Source organism: Rhinolophus hipposideros, assembly GCF_964194185.1.
Source record: "Rhinolophus hipposideros genome assembly, chromosome: 19".
NCBI lineage: Eukaryota > Metazoa > Chordata > Mammalia > Chiroptera > Rhinolophidae > Rhinolophus > Rhinolophus hipposideros.
In genome coordinates, this window is record NC_138065.1 from 22424803 (window position 1) to 22442420 (window position 17618).

The 17618-nt window shown below is 36.7% G+C and overlaps 1 protein-coding gene across 2 annotated transcripts in view; it reads left to right on the forward strand.

Annotated features, from left to right (window-relative positions):
* The window catches only part of DPYD (dihydropyrimidine dehydrogenase), a 696413-nt gene that overhangs the window by 603427 nt on the left and 75368 nt on the right, over positions 1-17618 (forward strand). The window lies entirely within an intron of this gene.

The window sequence follows — 17618 nt, forward strand, 5'->3', positions numbered from 1 at the left end:
TAGTGTCACTGAGCTTTGTGCTTTAAGTATCTTACTTCCAAAATAACATCAAAGGCTTTAATCAACCATAAAGTTAGAGAATCATTATATTCCATAAATAAATGCTGAATCTCTGCCCGCAGCTAACTATCTGACATAAACTGTAGTGAATAGGGTCCTAGGAATTCCTTCTTAGGAAAAGTAGTAAAATACAATATTTGAGGTCTCAGAAAGTAAAGAATATGTCACTCCATTTAATATTAAATTTGGGAGGTTTCTAGTCAAGATGGTGGAATAGGTAAATGCTTTGCTCGCATCCTCCCAAGACCACATCAGAATTACATTTAAATTATAGAATAACCATCATTAAGAACCACCTGAAGTCCAGCTGACCAGAAGTCCTATAACTAAGGATATACAGAAAAAGCCATGTTGAAATTGGTAGGAAGGGAAGAGATGCAGAAAGTCTGTTCCCACACCCACATGTGTCAGTTGAGAATCAGGAGGGATATCTTGATCTGAAGAGCAAGGAGTCCCAGCTCCACACTAGGCTCTCCAGCTCGGGGTTCCAGGGATAAAGAGAGAAGTCCCCATAATTTCAGGCTGTGAAAACAAGTGGAGATTGTAGCTGAGTGAGACAGACGTCTGGACTCCCAGGCGTTCCTCTTAAAGGGCCTGTGCATGTACTTACTCATTGACTCGCTTGCTCTGAGCTCTAGTGCTGGGACAGCAGCACTAGAAAGCTGCCAGGGACACATGGGGAGGAACCAAATGGTCTGGCTAAAGGGTAAGGAATGGAGGGGCAGTTTTCTCCCAGAAAGAAGTGTTGCCAAAAGCCATCATTTCTTTGTTCAGCCCTCCTGCCACCCAGCATGTAGACACAGGTGGTCACCATATTTGAGTCTCCATCAAACTAATACCTTTCATACCCTGGTGATTCCCTGAATCTTCACCCCACCCAATTCACAGGCACACCTAAGCTCCTTCCAGTAGCATTTCCATACAAACAGCCTGTCTTGGCTCATGCTGCATACTTAACTAAAATCTCTCAAAAGTTCACAAAACCCAAACAAGCTTCAACTGGCCTCAGTGTGGCCTATACCTCTTGCTAAGCAGCCCCAAGAGCAGTACCAATGGCAGCCCACCTCCGTTCACAGCTTAGTGTTTTCCGGGCATCTTCAAGCCCCGCACAACTGACAACCAACTGCAGATTACTTTGTAGCTCATACTAAGTAAGTGGCTCTGGGTAGGGCACAGGCAGCAGCTGGCCTTGGCCTGCATCTGAGCACTTTCCAAGAGGCCCCAGAACCAACACATCTGGCGGCCAGTTGCAGACCAAACTAGAGCACCACCCAATGACTTCCACAAAGAACACACCCAGCAGGCAGACTTGACAGGCACCAGTCCCACTAAAGTGAATCCTGCTCAGTAGGGTCAACCCCTGACCAACATCTCCTCCACTGCAGTTGCAATCAGTCCTCACACCAATCAGCCTGAGAGTGAATCCTTCCCAAGATGTGCAAACAGCAAACAAGGCTCAGCTACAACAGGAGGGCACACACAAGGGACATACATGGAATACCTGACTCAGGTGACCAGGGAGACTGTGGCACTGTACCACATAGAACCTCTACTACATAAGAACACTCTACTAAGACCAGGAGACATAGCAGCCCTACCTAATATGTAGAAACAAGCACTGGGAGGCAGCCAAATAAGGAGACAAAGAAACATGTCCCACATGAAAGAAGAGAATAAAACTCCAGGAAAAAAATAAAAAAACAACTAAACAAAATGGAGACAATCTACCACACACAGAGTTCAATATACTGGTAATAAGGGTGCTCAGTGGTCTCAGGGAGAACTTCAAAAAAGAGCTAGAAAACATAAAATGGAGATAAAAAGCATAAAAAAGAACCAGTCAGAAATGAAGACTACAATAAGTAAAATGAAGAATAGAGTAGAGGGAATCAATAGTAGAATAGATGAAACAGAAGATCAAATCAGCAATTTGGAAGATAAGGTAGCAGAAAATACCCATAAGTAAAAATACCCATAAGATAAGGTAGCAGAAAATGCCCATGATCAGAACACACACAATTAGAACAGCAACAACAAAAAAGAATCCAAAAAAATGAGAATAGTTTAAGAGGCTTCTGGGACAACATCTAGTGTACCAACATATGCACCATAAGGGTACCAGAAGGAGAAGAGACAGAGCAAGGAATTGAAAACATATTTGAAGACCTAATGATGGAAAACTTCTCTATGCTGGCATAGTAAATAGACACAGAAACCCAGGAAGCACTGAGAGTCCCAAACAAGATGAACCCAAACAGGCCTACACCAAGACACATCATAATTAAAATGCTAAAGTTTAAAGACAGAGAGAATCTTAAAAGCAGAAGGAGAAAAACAGTTAGTTACCTACAAGAGAGCTCCCATAAGACTGTCAGCTGATTTCTCAACAGAATCTGCAGGCCAGAAGGGATTGACATGAAATATTCCAAGTGATGAAAAGCAAGGACCTACATCCAAGATTAGTCTACCCAGCAAAGTTATCATTCAAAATCAAAGGACAGATAAAGAGCTTTCCAGACAAGACAAAGCTAAAGAAGTTCATCACCACCAAACCAGTATTACAAGAAATGTTAAAGGGACTTCTATAAGACGATGAAGAAAAAAAAAAGATAAAAAATATGAATAATGAAATGGTAATAACTACATATCTATCAACATGACTTTAAATGTAAATGGATTAAATGCTGTAATCAAAGAGCATAGGAAGGGTGAATGGATAAGAAGACAAGACCGTTATATATGCTACCTATGAGAGGCTTCCTTCATATCGAAAGTCACACACAGACAGAAAGTAAAGAATGGAAAAAGATATTTCATGAAAATACAAACAAATGAAAAAAGCTGGGATAGCAGTACTTATACCAGACAAAATAGACTTTAAAACATAGGCTATAATAAGAGACAGAGAATGACCCAGTAATTTCACTTCTGGGTATTTATCAGAAGAAACCCAAAAGACATATGCATCCATTTGTTCATTGCCGCATTTTTACAATAGCCAAGATGTGGAAGCAATGTGCATATCCACCAATGGATTAATGTATAAAGAAGATATGTATGTATATTCACAATGGAATGTTACTCAGCCGTAAAAAGAATGAAATCTTGCCATTTGTAACAACATGGATGGACCTAGAGGGTATTGTGCTAGGTGAAATAAGTCAGACAGAGAAAGACAAAACCATATGATTTCACTTTTATGTGGAAATTTTGGTCTCTTTAGATTTCACTTAATTTTAAAGTAAATGAACAAAACAGTAACAAACTCAGATACAGAGAACATTTTGACAGTTTTCAGATGGGCATGGTGTCGGAGGGAATGAGTGAAAAACAAGGGAAGGGATTAAGAAGTACAATCAGTAGTTAGAATATAGTCATGGGGATGCAAAGTTTAGCTTAAGGAATACAATCAATATTGTAGTAAGTATGTATGGCAGATGGTACTAGATCAATCAGCATGAGCACTTCAGGAGGTATATAAATATCTAATCACTGTATTGTATACCTGAAACTAATACAATATTGTATGTTAACTATAACTGAAAAAATTGATTAATTAGTAAAAGAAGATTTAATGTTGAATGCAAACCATTGTTTATGCAAAAAGAATCCATTCTGAGTGCCACTAAAGTCAATTTTTGGATATTAGCAATCCTTGGGAAAGGATACAGGGTCAGGGGCAGACAAGGGTAAAATTAGGCTTACAATTGTGAAATAGTATGCTTTTTTCTTTTTGACTTTGTGTAGTTACTAATATATTGAATAATAACAGTTCTCTCCCAGGATAAGTGCTTACATATCAGTGAAACTGGTTATTTTCTCTGGCTCTTAAAATGTGGGAGACAACAGTATTTGTAGCCTCCTGCTCTTCTCTCTTCATTAATTCTTTCCTGTAATCCCTGTACAATGATATCCTTTTATCAGTAGAAGAGAGGAGATAACCAGTGTTGTGGGGATAGGCTGTTTCAATACCTGGTACCCCTGCCTGTTAGCATAGATACACTGTGTACAAAGTCTTCCAAAGTCTGTTTGCAACACTGTTTTTCAACCAAGGAAGCTCTTGCAGCCTTCCTAGATGAAGGAGTGCCCTGGTATACAGTCCTCACATCAGTACCATGTGAATCCCTGATAGCAAACTGCACCAAAAATTCTAAGAGGTCCTTACGTGTGGGGCATGGAGAGCCCTTGAGACACTTGCAGTATGTTACGGTGAAAGGTGCATACTGCCAAGATGACAAAGGAATGATGACACATGAAGAGTTAGCATTGGAACACAGGAGGCAAAGCAACCTGGTCCAGCCAGTTTGATTCAATGTGTGTAAGAATTTTACATACACTATTTTAGTGTTCTTTAAGTTTTTATGCTCACGAATACCCTACATTAAAAATTATAAACTATGTACACCTCACCCAATTTAATCAAACTTACAAATTATAGCCATAAGTTTAAGTGTAGCAAAAGACAATCTTCCATGTTCTGAAGATAATTCCTAAATCATCACTACATCACTCTTTTAAATAAACCTAATAGAGTCTAATAGCATAGTGATTTCTTCCCCCCTTCCATTTACTTCCTCACCAAATTTTATCTGTTTTTGTATATTTTCAAGCTTGAACGTCTTTTATGGATCATCCTGTAGTCGCACAATAGCCTAGCCAACTGTCCCCCCGTGTCTTTCCTTAAGGAAAGAAGAGTCTGTGTGACTGTGCCTTTCTGGGACTCTGTTCCATCCTTGTGTTTACACCTTATGTCTCTCTGTCTGGTCCCCAAAAGATGGTTTGCAGCCAAAGACGGGTAAGATATCTCACGGGAGACACAACCTAAGCCAGTGGAGACCCCCAATGAGCTGCCTTGGACAGGTATGGGAAGGGGCCTTGCCTCCCCTTCCCCCTGCCTGGGAAAAGCTGTTGCCAGCTCTGGCTTTTCCCTAACAGCTGTCAGTTAGAAATATAATGAGTAGAACAAAGACCAGTTATCTCTAATATCTGAGAGGCTTGACTCTGAGAAGATATTTACCTTAAGTAAGATATAATGGGACCTTGTACCTCGGCTGTTTAGAGACTAAGATAAATTGGCTTGGGATGTTTATGAGTCTCACAGACCGTGTCATAAAACACTGTTGCTCCTTTACATACTGGTCAATAAAAGCCTCCAGTCGGCTTTGTTCAGGGCTCCAGTCCTCTGAGACTGAGAGACCCCTGGCCTTCTGAGAGATTTAACAGCATTAAATCTCTGTTTGTTTCTTTCTTAAAAACTTAACCCAAACCGCCCCTTCTCGCCTCCTCACTACCCTTGTTGCGCGGGACGCGACATCATCCTATGGAACTTCTCTGTTAGAAAATATATGTCTATAGATGGACATTACATATTTTTTTTTAAATTTCCGGGTTAAGGCTTTAAGTGATAATTTTTCTTTTGTCTTGTTAGAATTTATAATTTATACTTCATCATAATAATATACATACGTTATGAACAGTGATAATCATTCAACAAAAAGTAAATTTTGTTGGAAATGCATTTCTTACTGAGAAATATGGCTTTTTAAAAACAAATTTTTCATGTACCTATTAATGCATATTATTCCTTAAAATGTCATCATTCTATTCTTTTTTATTTTTTAGATATGAACACTGAATATTCTTGTTCATCTAAATTTATGACAGTTATTTCACTCAAATCTTTGAACACCTTTCACATTATAAGCTAAATACTACTTAGTGATCTTCACCAAAAATAATTAGGCAATTTGATGAGTTTCTCTTTCAGTTTTTGTTGAAGCAATAACTTTGAAGTCACCTGATTTGCAAAAATATTTGTTAATCAATCATAAGTCACGTCCTTAAAACCAACATCAATATTTGAATTATTTTGTTTGGTACTCCATCATTTTTTCATTATAGAGCTATATGTAATTGTAACATTTGAAATCATTGAGAAATATGCCTTTTTTCTAAGTTGGAAAGGACTGTGGAAACATGGGAGTTGGGAACAGAAGACAACATGCTATCTTGTCTACAGTTTTTCTCAGGCATATACAATTTAGGACATATTACATATGCAAATTTGGGGTCTAGAAAATAATTTATTTAAAAGCAGTTTTTCCCATTGGGTATATACTTATGTGTGAAGTACAACACTGGGCATAACTACTTCTATGAGAATACCAATAGTTTATTTCACCAAATCTTCACACAACTTTTTGACAGCTAAGCAGTACCTTGGTTTTCCATTTTACATAAACTCAAAAATGTCTATTAAAGTAGCACCAGCCATTCTAAAAAAAATTTCATGCATGGGTTAATAAATCTCAGTTTATAAGTTTATATGTGCTTGTGGTAGTATTTGAAAAGTTATATCGCTACACTTTTGTGTTATTGGCAAAATGGATCAGCATTTCTCATTCCTCAGCACTGACTATTGAAGCAACGGGTAGTAGCTATGTGAGAATATCAAGGCCTTTGAATAATATATTTATGTGCCTGGCACTGTATTGCCCACTTTATATGCATTCTTATTTAAATAACTCTATGAGGGCCTATTTAACAAACTTAGAAACTCAAACTCCAGATGGTTAAGCAACTTGCCAAAGTTGACATAGTCAGAATGTGTCATATCTGGATTCAAACTCAGATCTGTCTCCAAGGACGAACTGCTAGGCATTTTTTTATCAATGTCTTCATCCAATATCTGCCATGATAACTCTGTCTAAATATAGTATACTCATTAAGTATAGGCTACAACTGTCATTCAAGTTTCTTCTATCTGGATTTGAAAATCTTTGAGTGTACTCTTCTATGACCATTGTCAAAATCATGCCCCTTATTAGCTATATCATTTCATTTCATGTTAGAAAATTGAGTCAAATAGGTGAATTAGGGAAAAATTCTTGAATTCATTTCAAACAACAGCAACAATAAAAAAATAACAGGAAACATTCAGGCATTTTTCTTAAAATGGAAGCATGCAGCATTCACTCAAAATGAAGCTGTCATCCACATAACAATAAATAACCTTATTTCTTACTGACTTAAACTGAGCACTTCATCCAGCCAAATGCTGAGGATAAACTTGGGGTGTCTTTCATAATTTCTTCTTTGTAATCTTCAATCAGCTACAAATGACCATGTGCTACTGCACCTGTCTCACCTTCTTTTCAGACAGATCCATCCTTTTCGCCATGGCAGTATCATCTTCTTTATAATTTTAACTGAGTTTGCAAGAAGCACTACTCAGTAATTCAGAGATGCTACTTTTTCATTTTGTGGGGAGAGAGAAGGACGTTTTGAAGGTGGTGAGGTGGGGAAGAAATTGGGCCAAAAACCTATGTTAAGCCCTTTCTGAAAGGGAAAAAAGAAACGACACAATTTCTCACTTCCTCTGGTTGAAAACAAAACAAGATAAAATATAAATAAAATAAGAAGGGGAAACCCTCTTAGCATACAGTATTCCATTGTGTATCTGTACCACAACTTCTTTATTCAATCATCTGTGGAAGAACACTTTGGATATTTCCATTTGTTTGCCAATGTAAATGAAGCTGCAGTGAACCTCTGAGTACATGTGTCTTTACAGATGAACGTGTTCAGAGTTTTGGGGTAGATGCCCAGGAGAGGGATTGCTGGGTCATATGGTAGTTCTATTCCTAATTTTTTGAGGAACCTCCACATTGCCTTCCATAATGGCTGCACCAGTCTGCATTCCTACCAACAGTGTATGAGGGATCCCTTTTCTCCACAGCCTCTCCAACACTTGTTACTATCTGTCTTATTGATGATAGCCATTCTGACTGGGGTGAGGTGATATCTCATTGTGGTTTGTATTTACATTTCTCTGATGATTAGTGATGTTGAACATTTTTTCATATCTATTGGCCATCTGTATGTCCTCTTTGGAGAAATGTCTACTCAGGTGATCTGCCCAGTTTTTAATTAGATTTTTTTGTTTTGTTGTTGTTGAATTGTATGAGTCTCTTACATATTTTGGATATTAGCCCCTGATTGGAGGCACTGTTTGCAAAAATCTTCTCCCATTCTGTTGGTTGCCTCTATATTTTGTTGATGATATGCTGTGCAGAAGCTTTTTAGTTTGATATAGTCCCATTAATTTATTTTAGCTTTTACTTCCCTTGCCTTTGAAGTCAAATGCATAAAATGCTGTTTGAACCTAAGGTCCATAAGTTTAGTACCTATGTTTTCTTCTATGCAGTTTATTGTTTCAGGTCTTATGTTTAGGGCTTGGATCCATTTTGAGTTAATTTTTGTACACAGTGACAGCAGTCTAGTTTCATTCTTTTGCCCGTGGCTATCCAATTCTCCCAGCACCATTTATTGAAGAGGCTGTCTTCTCCATTGTATGCTTTTGGCTTCTTTGTCAAAAATTATCTGTACATATTTATGTGGGTTTCTTTCTGTGTTCTCAGTTCTATTCCATTGGTTTGTGTGTCCGTTTTCATGCCAATATCATACTGTTTTGATTATTGTTGCCCAAGCTGTAGTACAGCTGAAGTCAGGGAGTGTGATACCTCCAGCATTGTTCTTTTTTCTTAAGATTGCTTTGGCTATTCAGGGTCTTTTGTGGTTCTATAAAAATCTGTTGATTTTGTTTTTTTCTATTCCTTTTAAAAAATGCCATTGGGATTTTGATGGGGATTACATTAAATCTGTATATTGTTTTGGGCAGTATAGCCATTTTAACTATGTTGATTCTTCCAATCCATGAGCACGGAATGTCTTTCCATTTCTTTTTGTCTTCCTTTTTGTCTTCCTTCTTATAGTTTTATGTCTTATATGTTTTCATTGTTTTCTAGTATAGCTCTTTCACATCTTTGGTTAAGTTTATTCTGAGGTATTAGATTCTGTTTGTTGCAATTGCAAAAGGAATTTTTTTTTTATTAATTTCTTTTTCTGAGATTTCATTGTTAGTATATAGGAATGTAGTGGACTTTTGTACGTTTATTTTGTAGTGAGCAACTTTATTGTATTCATTTACTGTTTCTAATAGATTTTTGGTGGTGTTTAGGGTTTTCTATGTATATCATCATGTCATCTGCAAAAAGTGACAGTTTAACTTCTTCACTGCCAATTCGGATGCCCTTTACTTCTTTCTCTTGCTTGATTGCTCTGCCAGGACTTCCAATACTATTTTGAAAAGCAGAGGTGATAGGAGACAGCTCTGTCGTGTTCCTGAACATAGAATGAAGCGCTTCAGTTTTTCACCATTAATTATGATATTAGCTGAAGTTTTGTCATATATGGCCTTCATTATATTAAGGTATTTTCCTCCTATACCCATTTTATTAAGTGCTTTAATCATAAATGGGTCTTGTATTTTGTCAAATATTTTTTCTGCGTTTATTGATAGAATCATATGATTTTTGTCCTTTATTTTGTTTATGTGATGTATCACATTGATGGATTTTCATATGTTGAACCATCCTTGTGTCCCAGGGATGAACCCCACTTGGTCGTGATGAATAATCTTTTTAATGTATTGTTGCATTCGGTTTGTAGAATTTTGTTTAGGATTTTTGCATCTGTATTCATCAGAAATATTTGTCTGTAGTTCTCCTTTTTTGTGTTGTCCTCACCAGGTTTTGCTATCAGGGTAATGTTGGCCTCAAAAAATGAATTAGGGAGTGCTGCCTCTTTTTCCATTTTTTGGAAGACTTTGAGGCAGACAGGTGTTAGATCCTTTTTGAATATTTTGTAGAATTCACTAGTGAAGCCATCTGGTTCTGGATTTTTGCTTTTGAGAAGGTTTTGAATAACTAATTCAATTTCCTTAGTGTTGATCAGTTTATTTAGATTTTCCAGTTCTTCTTGATTAAGCCCATGAAGGCTATATGTTTCTAAGAACTTCTCTATTTCTTCTAGGTTATTGAATTTGGTGGCATATAGTCCTTCGTAGTAATTTTGGATGATCCTTTGTGTTTCTGTGGCATCCGTGGTAACATCTCTTTCATTTCTGATTTTGTTTATTAGTGTCTTTTCTCTTTTTATCTTAGAGTGTCTAGCGACAGGTTTGTCAATTTTATTAATCTTTTCAAAGAACCAGCTCTTTGTTGCATTAAATTTTTCTGTTGTCTTTTTGTTCTCTATTTCATTTAGTTCTGCTCTGATTTTTATTATTTCCTTCCTTCTACTGACTTTGGGTTTCATTTGTTCTTCTTTTTCTAGTTCTTTAAGGTGTAACATGAGGTTATTTATCTGGATTTTTTTTTCTTGAGATAGGCCTTTAATGATATAAATTTCCCTCTAAAACTGCTATTGCTGCATCCCAAAACATTTTGGTAGGATGTGTTTTCATTGTTATTTGTTGCTATGTAACTTTTATTCTTTCCACTTATTCCTTTCTGTCATTTAGGGCTGCTATTTCTTTATTTACTTTCTGTTTAGATGATCCATCCATAGTTCAGTGATGTATTTAGGTCCCCTACTATAATTGTGTTTTGGTCAGTTTTTCCCTTTAGTTTTGTTATTAGTTGTGTTGTATATTTGAAAGCAACTATGCCCTGATTGGGGGCATAAAGATTGATGACTGTTATGTCTTTTTGTTGTATAGTTCCCTTTATTATTATGAAATGTCGATCTTTGTCTCTTGTTACCTTTTTTATCCTGAAGTCTGTTTCATCTTATATCAGTATGACTACACCTACTTTTCTCTGAATACCATTTGCTTGGAGCATCAATTTCCACCCTCTCATTTTGAGTCCGTATTTGTCCTTGTAGCTGAGATGTGTCTCTTGGAGACAACATGTGGTTGGGTTTAGTTTTTTGATTCAATCTACTACTCTGATTTTTATTGGTGAGTTCAGTCCATTTACATATAGGTTTTTTATTGATATATGAGGAATTCCTATTATTCTTTTTTGGTTTTCTGGTAGGACTATGTCTCCATTGGTTTTTGTCTTTTTGTTGCTGTCTATTATTTCAGTGTGGTAGTATTCTATGATTTTTCCCTCTGTTTCTTCTTTTTTTATATTACATATTTCAGTCTGGATTTTTTTGAGTGGTTACCATTAAGTTTATGTAAAAGAAAGTTTGATGTTTAGAGTATTCCATTTTCTTCATCATGCTTCCTTTCTCCATTTTCTTTTGCCAGTTCAGACCTTTACTCTCTCCCCTTCTATGTTTTTGTTGTCACAAAATATCCCTTTTATTCTATGAGTTTATATCTGTTCTGCAGTAACAATTGTCTTATTCCTTTTTTTGTTTGTTTTTTTCCTTCTTTACCCTGTATATTATGTTTAAGTGTATAATGTCCTCTTTGGTGTAGGGGTTGCCATTTCCTGCATCTGCCTGTTTGTAATAATACTCATGGTTTTGTATTCTTTTGCTTTTTTGTTTCAGGTTGAATGGCCTCCTTCAGTATTTCTTGTAGTGCAGGTCATGTGCTAGAGAATTCCCTTAGCTTCTGTATGGAAAGGTCTTTATTCCTCCTTCATATCTAAAGGATATCTTTGCTGGATACATTACTTTTGGCTCATAATTTCTCTCTTTCAATAATTTGAATATTTGATTCCACTCCCTCCTGGCTTGTAGAATTTCTGCTGAAAAATCTGATGATAATCTAATGCGCTTTCCTTTGTAGGTTACTGTCTTCTTTTCCCTGGCTGCCTTGAGGATTCTTTTTTGTCATTAATTTTTGACAGCTTCAATATAATGTGCCTTGGAGAAGGCCTGTTGGGAACGAGGTAATTAGGTGTTCTATTTGCTTCTTGTATTTGAAGATTGAGTTCTTTCCACAAGTTTGGGAAATTCTTTTTGACTATTTGTTTGAATATACTCTCTGTTCCCTTTTTTATTTCTTCTCCATCTGGTATGCCCATTATTCTTATATTGCTCTTTATGATGGAGTCAGAAAGTTCTTGCAGAGTTCTTTCATTTCTTTTAACGCTCAAGTCTCTTTCTTCTTTCATCTGTGTCATTTCCAGATTTCTGTCTTCAATGTCACTGATTCTTTCCTCCATCTGGTCAGCTCTATTACCTAAGCTGGCTATTTCATTCTCCATTTCTTTTATTGAGTTGTTAATCTCCAAAAATTCTACTTGATTCTTTTTTTAAAATTTCACTCTTTTTGGTAAAATGTTCATTTTGTTCTTGGGTTGTGTTTCTGAGTTCATTCAACTGCCTGTCTGTGTTTTCTTGGATCGCTCTGAGTTTTTTCAGAACAGCAATCTTGAATTCTCTGTCATTTGAGTTACGTATTTCCATGTCTTTAAGTCCATTTTCTGTAGACTTTTCATTTCATTTCTGAGCTGCCTTGTTACCTTGGTTATTCATGGCAATTAGTGAATTATTATATCTCTTCATAGGTATCTATGGGAGTGGATTCTGCAACAGGTTGATATGAAGAGGTCTTTTTTGCTTTCCAGTAGGTGTTGGTGGAATGTTTTATTTTCTCTCCCGCTGCAGCGTTATGTTCTCTGTCACACAGTAGTGCTATGTTTTTTCTGCACTGTTCTGGCTTCTCACACGATGGGGCGTTTCCCTGGAAGGTGGGCTTCTCCTCTGTGAGCAAGTCGCCTGGGTCACTGGGCACTGCCACTGTGGGGGTATGTGGAGAGCTTCTGAAGTTCCAAAGCTTTTCCTGCACCAGATTCAGAGCCTGTGTGTTTCAGCAGCTCTGTTTACCCCTGCAGGGATCCGCCCACATAAGTGGGTTCTGGGGTGGGGTCGGTTGTGAGAGGTGGCTCTGAGCAATGGCAGTGACACAACCTGTCCTGCACCCAAGGCTCCCTCCCCTTCGCCGGGCCCAGATGGGTTGCGAGTCCGTGGCTGTTGGCCACAGTACTCAGAACTGCAAATATTCTGTTCTTTTGATCTGACACTACTATCTTTCAGCTTTTAGCACTGGGCAGGTGGGGGCAAAATGAGCTCTGGGAGGGTAGGGAGGCAGCAGCTAGGCTCATGCCTAAACCTTCCATCCTGTGCTTGGCAGTGAGGGATTAAACCACCACCTTCACTTTTCTTCCCTCAGTTTTTGCTCCAAGATCTCTGCTGTGAGTGTTGGGTTCAGCTGTGTTATATGCTGATACCTCAGGCAGGACTGTGGGCCATGAGGGGAGCACTAGCTATCCAAGTTCTTCCCTTTCCCTCCGCTGCAGTAGCTCTGGAATGCTAGGAGCTCGGAGTACTGAGCTTGGTCTGGTCCTGTGCCCACGCGGCCCGCATCTCTGCACTTCCCACTTCCCTCCTTCCCCACTTGCCCAATTTGCCCCACCTTTAGAAGATTTCAGTTGCACATCTCTTAGTCTTGCCTGTCTGCTATGTAGGGAGTTCTTTGTGGAATTATTGATCAATTTGTTGTAATTGTCAGGGGAGATTTTAAGAGGCTCATTTCACACTCCCATTTCTATGACGTAATCCAACACCATTTGATTCTTAATATTTGGCTGTGTACAGTTCAGAAGGTTTTGGAGATCAGACTGACTCTTAATCTCTTTCATTTATCTTGATATGTTGGTGAGGTTTTGGTAGCTGAGTAAGAAATTCTAACCAATAGAATATAGGCCATCTTACCAGATGCCAAAGGCTTTTCACTTGTTATGCCATTTCATTATTATGACAACCTGGTCAGGTGGTCACAATTAGTGACCCATTTGACTGAAAAAGAAGCAGACACAGAGAGGTCAAGTATATTCTGTAATGTCACAGAGCTAGTATCTGGTATATTGAGACTCATGCTGTCTGACTCTCGATATTATACATTTAACCACTGTGTTACAGTAGCTTCCCCATTTCAGCTTATTCTGTATTAAATTACTTTATTATGCTTTTGTAATTTTCTTAACATTGTAGGATGAAAATATAGAGAGACCCTTTTATGCATTTCTTTAAAAAAAACATTTAGACTGAAAATAATCTATAAATATACCACTAAGATTATCATTGCTTAAAATTTTTCACAGTAGTGACAGGTTACAATTATACTGTAAGTGGTCTAGTAAACCTCTCTACATACTGTAACAGGTCTAGTAAACTAGTCCTATTAACATCTATCCTTCATGAATTTCTCATATTAATATGCTGAGAAATAACACAGAGAAACGTGTACTTTTCAAGGCAGATGCCAAAGGTTTAATGGATCAAATTACTTTTGTGCTGGATTTTTATTCACTAGTTGTGAACATTTGTTCTTTTACTTTAGTTCAATATTAAAAGTGAATCATACATTTCTCTATTAAATAGTGTAAAATAAAACTTAATAGAAATAAATTGGGCTAACAATAATAGTTTGAATAGTTGAAATATCTTTTTACTTTATCCTTCCTAGATCCCTTAATTTTTGTTTTAACAGCAAATTTATACTAGGTGAGTTTATGGTAACTTTGTCTGTAGAAATAATGTGTGTGGTATTTGCACGTTTGTTTCTTATTCATTGTTCTAAATCATCCCAAAAGACATTTTGTTTAGTTTCACCCTTTTTATATAGGTTTATAATATAGCAGTATCACCAACATCTTTAGTGTGATAATAGTCACCTCAAGACGTTGTTACATGTGTCCATTTCTGGGCTCAGAAATTATCTAATGCAGTAAATCTGAGATGAGACCGATTCTTACAAGAATCTCAGAAGATTTTAATAACCATAATCTTCAGTCCTCTTTTTTTCTTTTCTTTTTTTGTGTTTTTATTTTTTTATTTTTATTGGGGAATATTGAGAAACAGCATATTTCTCCAGGGCCCATCAGCTCCAAGTCATTGTCCTTCAATCTAGTTGTGGAGGACGCAGCTCAGCTCCAAGTCCAGTCACCATTTTTTAATCTTTAGTTGCAAGGGGTGCAGCCTACCATCTCATGCAGGAATTGAATCGGCAATCTTGTTGAGAGCTCGCGCTCTAACCACCTAAGCCATCTGGCTGCCCCTCCAGCAGTTCAGCAGCAGCTCATTTTCTTCAATCTAGTTGTGAAGGGTGCAGCTCACTGGCCCATGTGGGAAGCAAACTGGCAACCCTGTTGTTCAGAACTCACACTCTAACCAACTGAGCCATCCCACCGCCCTCTTCAGTCCCCATTTTGAGTGGGGAAATAAAAACCTAATATGGAGAATGCCACCATTACAAAGTGTAGTATTTTGTATAATAAAAATTTGAAATATTTGTTTTGGGACAATGAAATGAATCAATATATCTTTGATATGTTAAACTTAGTCAATGATCATTCTAATAATAATGTAGATGTTAAATGGGAAGACCCTCAAATGGACTCTCTAAAATTCTCACTCAAATATATGATGATTTAACAAGTGATAAAAGTTCAAAGGAACAAACAAAAACTGATTTGATATTTAGCCAAATGTCAGAATGATCAAGTAACTTTCTATTTGGTGAGCTTTATATGGATATTACAATTTAGGGTATAGGATATATCATTAGAAGCACTTCTTTGCCACCCCTAATTCCTAACTAGGTACGTCTGAGAATGTGCATGTGATTGGATATATCCAAAGAGCTGTTATTATAAAAATATTTTCAATAAGTGGTCCAGATTTTTTAAATTAGTAGTCCAGGAGAAAAACAGAAGCAAGAAGCACATAGATAAAAACAGAGGCAAGAAGCACATAGCACTTTTATACCTCCTTTAAGGCAAGCAGGGTTGTTGTTGTTCCAATGCCACAGGAGAGACTCGAGAATGAAAAACTTCTCTCTCTCTCTCTCTCTCTCTCTCTCTCTCTCTCTCTCTCTCTCTCTCTCTCTCTCTCTCTATAGCAAGCAGTAGCTGGAGATAATGCCTAATGTTTACAAGCTCTACTCATAAACTAAGATCTTCAAGTAGAATTAGAGACTCCAGAATTCCTTATATCCGTTCACGGAGAATTATGTAGGTTTACTTATATTCCGTCATCTGTACAATGTCAGAGATCAAGACACAAAGAAAAAGATAAAACTTTCACATATCAGTCTCACAGAATTCCAGGGTCTTCCAGATTCTGGCATTTTGGCTTTGAACTGTACATCAGTGTTGTGTCAACTTTTAGTCCTGAAAAGGAAACTTGCCAACAAACCAAGCAGATGGAAAAAGCAGGGGCAATTAACACTGCACTGAGATGAGAAGACACAGAATGAAGACACAGAATGGATAGGGAAATAGTTGAGAAAAGCAACAACAGGAAAGAAGCAAAAATATAGTAGCACAAATCAAATCCACATTGTTGTTATGGCAGAACAAAATGGAAACCTTGGAAACTTAAATCATCGTTGTGAAGGATAGCCTTAGGAATCTCTCCAAAAGTGAGACAACCAGGGCAGAAAAATTTTAAAAATCATGAAAGTGAAGGTGATGGATGTACAGACAACCCGTAAGGTATTCATGATGAAGGTAGTAGTATGGGAGTGGCGCAGGAGATAATTGAAAAAAAATAGTAATAGTTAACAGTTACTGAGCACATGCTATGCATGTCAATATTCTAAGCTCACTTCCTATAGTTTAGCTCCTTTAAAAGGCACTTTCCATGTGTTAATTCATAATGAAAGGCATACATTAAAAAAAACTAACTTTCCTGAATTAAAAAAAAAAAAAAAAAATATATATATATATATATATATATATATATTGCTAGTAAGAATTCACTGATTACCAGAAAAAAAAGAGACTTTTACCTAGCTCATTCTATAAAATATTTTGAGTTATAGAAATACAGAGTTAAAATTAGGCATGCCACAGATATGGCCTCCACAACACTAAATGCTAAAAGATGATGGAGTGGTATATATATATTTAGAAGACAGGGTAATCACAGATCCAAGTTAATATTCATGTGTCAGTTCATGAGGAAAATTCTCAGATATACAAAGACTCAGAAAATAGAACACATCATTTTTATTGAAGATGTTTATACTAAACAACTGAATTACAAATTACAACAGTGGTTTTGAAATTAGGGTTTCTGAACCAGCAGCAGGCATTACCTGGGAATTTATTAGGAGCACAAATTTTTCAGGGCCAACCCCGAACCTACTAAATCAAAACTCTGAAGTGTGGGGCCCAGCAGTCTGTTTTAACAAGCCCTCTAGATGATTCTGATGCTTACTAAAGTATGAGAACCATTGAATTAAATTAATGAATTCAATAATTAGAAGGACATTGTATAAATGTTAAGCTTTTAAAAAATTAAACATACTTAAGCCTAAATAATTATTGGAAATTGTGTTTTAAAACTGAATGCCTGTGAAAAAAATTAATCCTGAAAGAGAAACCACAAATATTAACAAAATTTTAAAAGAGAACAACTTAGATCTAAAACCCAGATTATTTTAACAAAGAACAATTTATGGAAATAACAAAAGTAGGTGGGTGAGGATTCAGGTGTGTGAAATTGCTTATCCTAAATAGGAGATTTTCTTTTAAGTTTCATTCTTCACTTAGATATTTAAAATATATAGATTTAAACAGTCTTTTGAAAAACTTAAGGATAACTATTTAAAGTAGTGAAATTTTAAAAACAACATATGCGTTTCACTTATAATTCTCTATCATTTTAATGTCCTAGGATCTATAGTCACTATCCTCTTTCATTCCTATTTGTAATTTGTGTATTCTTTTATTTCTTGGTCACTC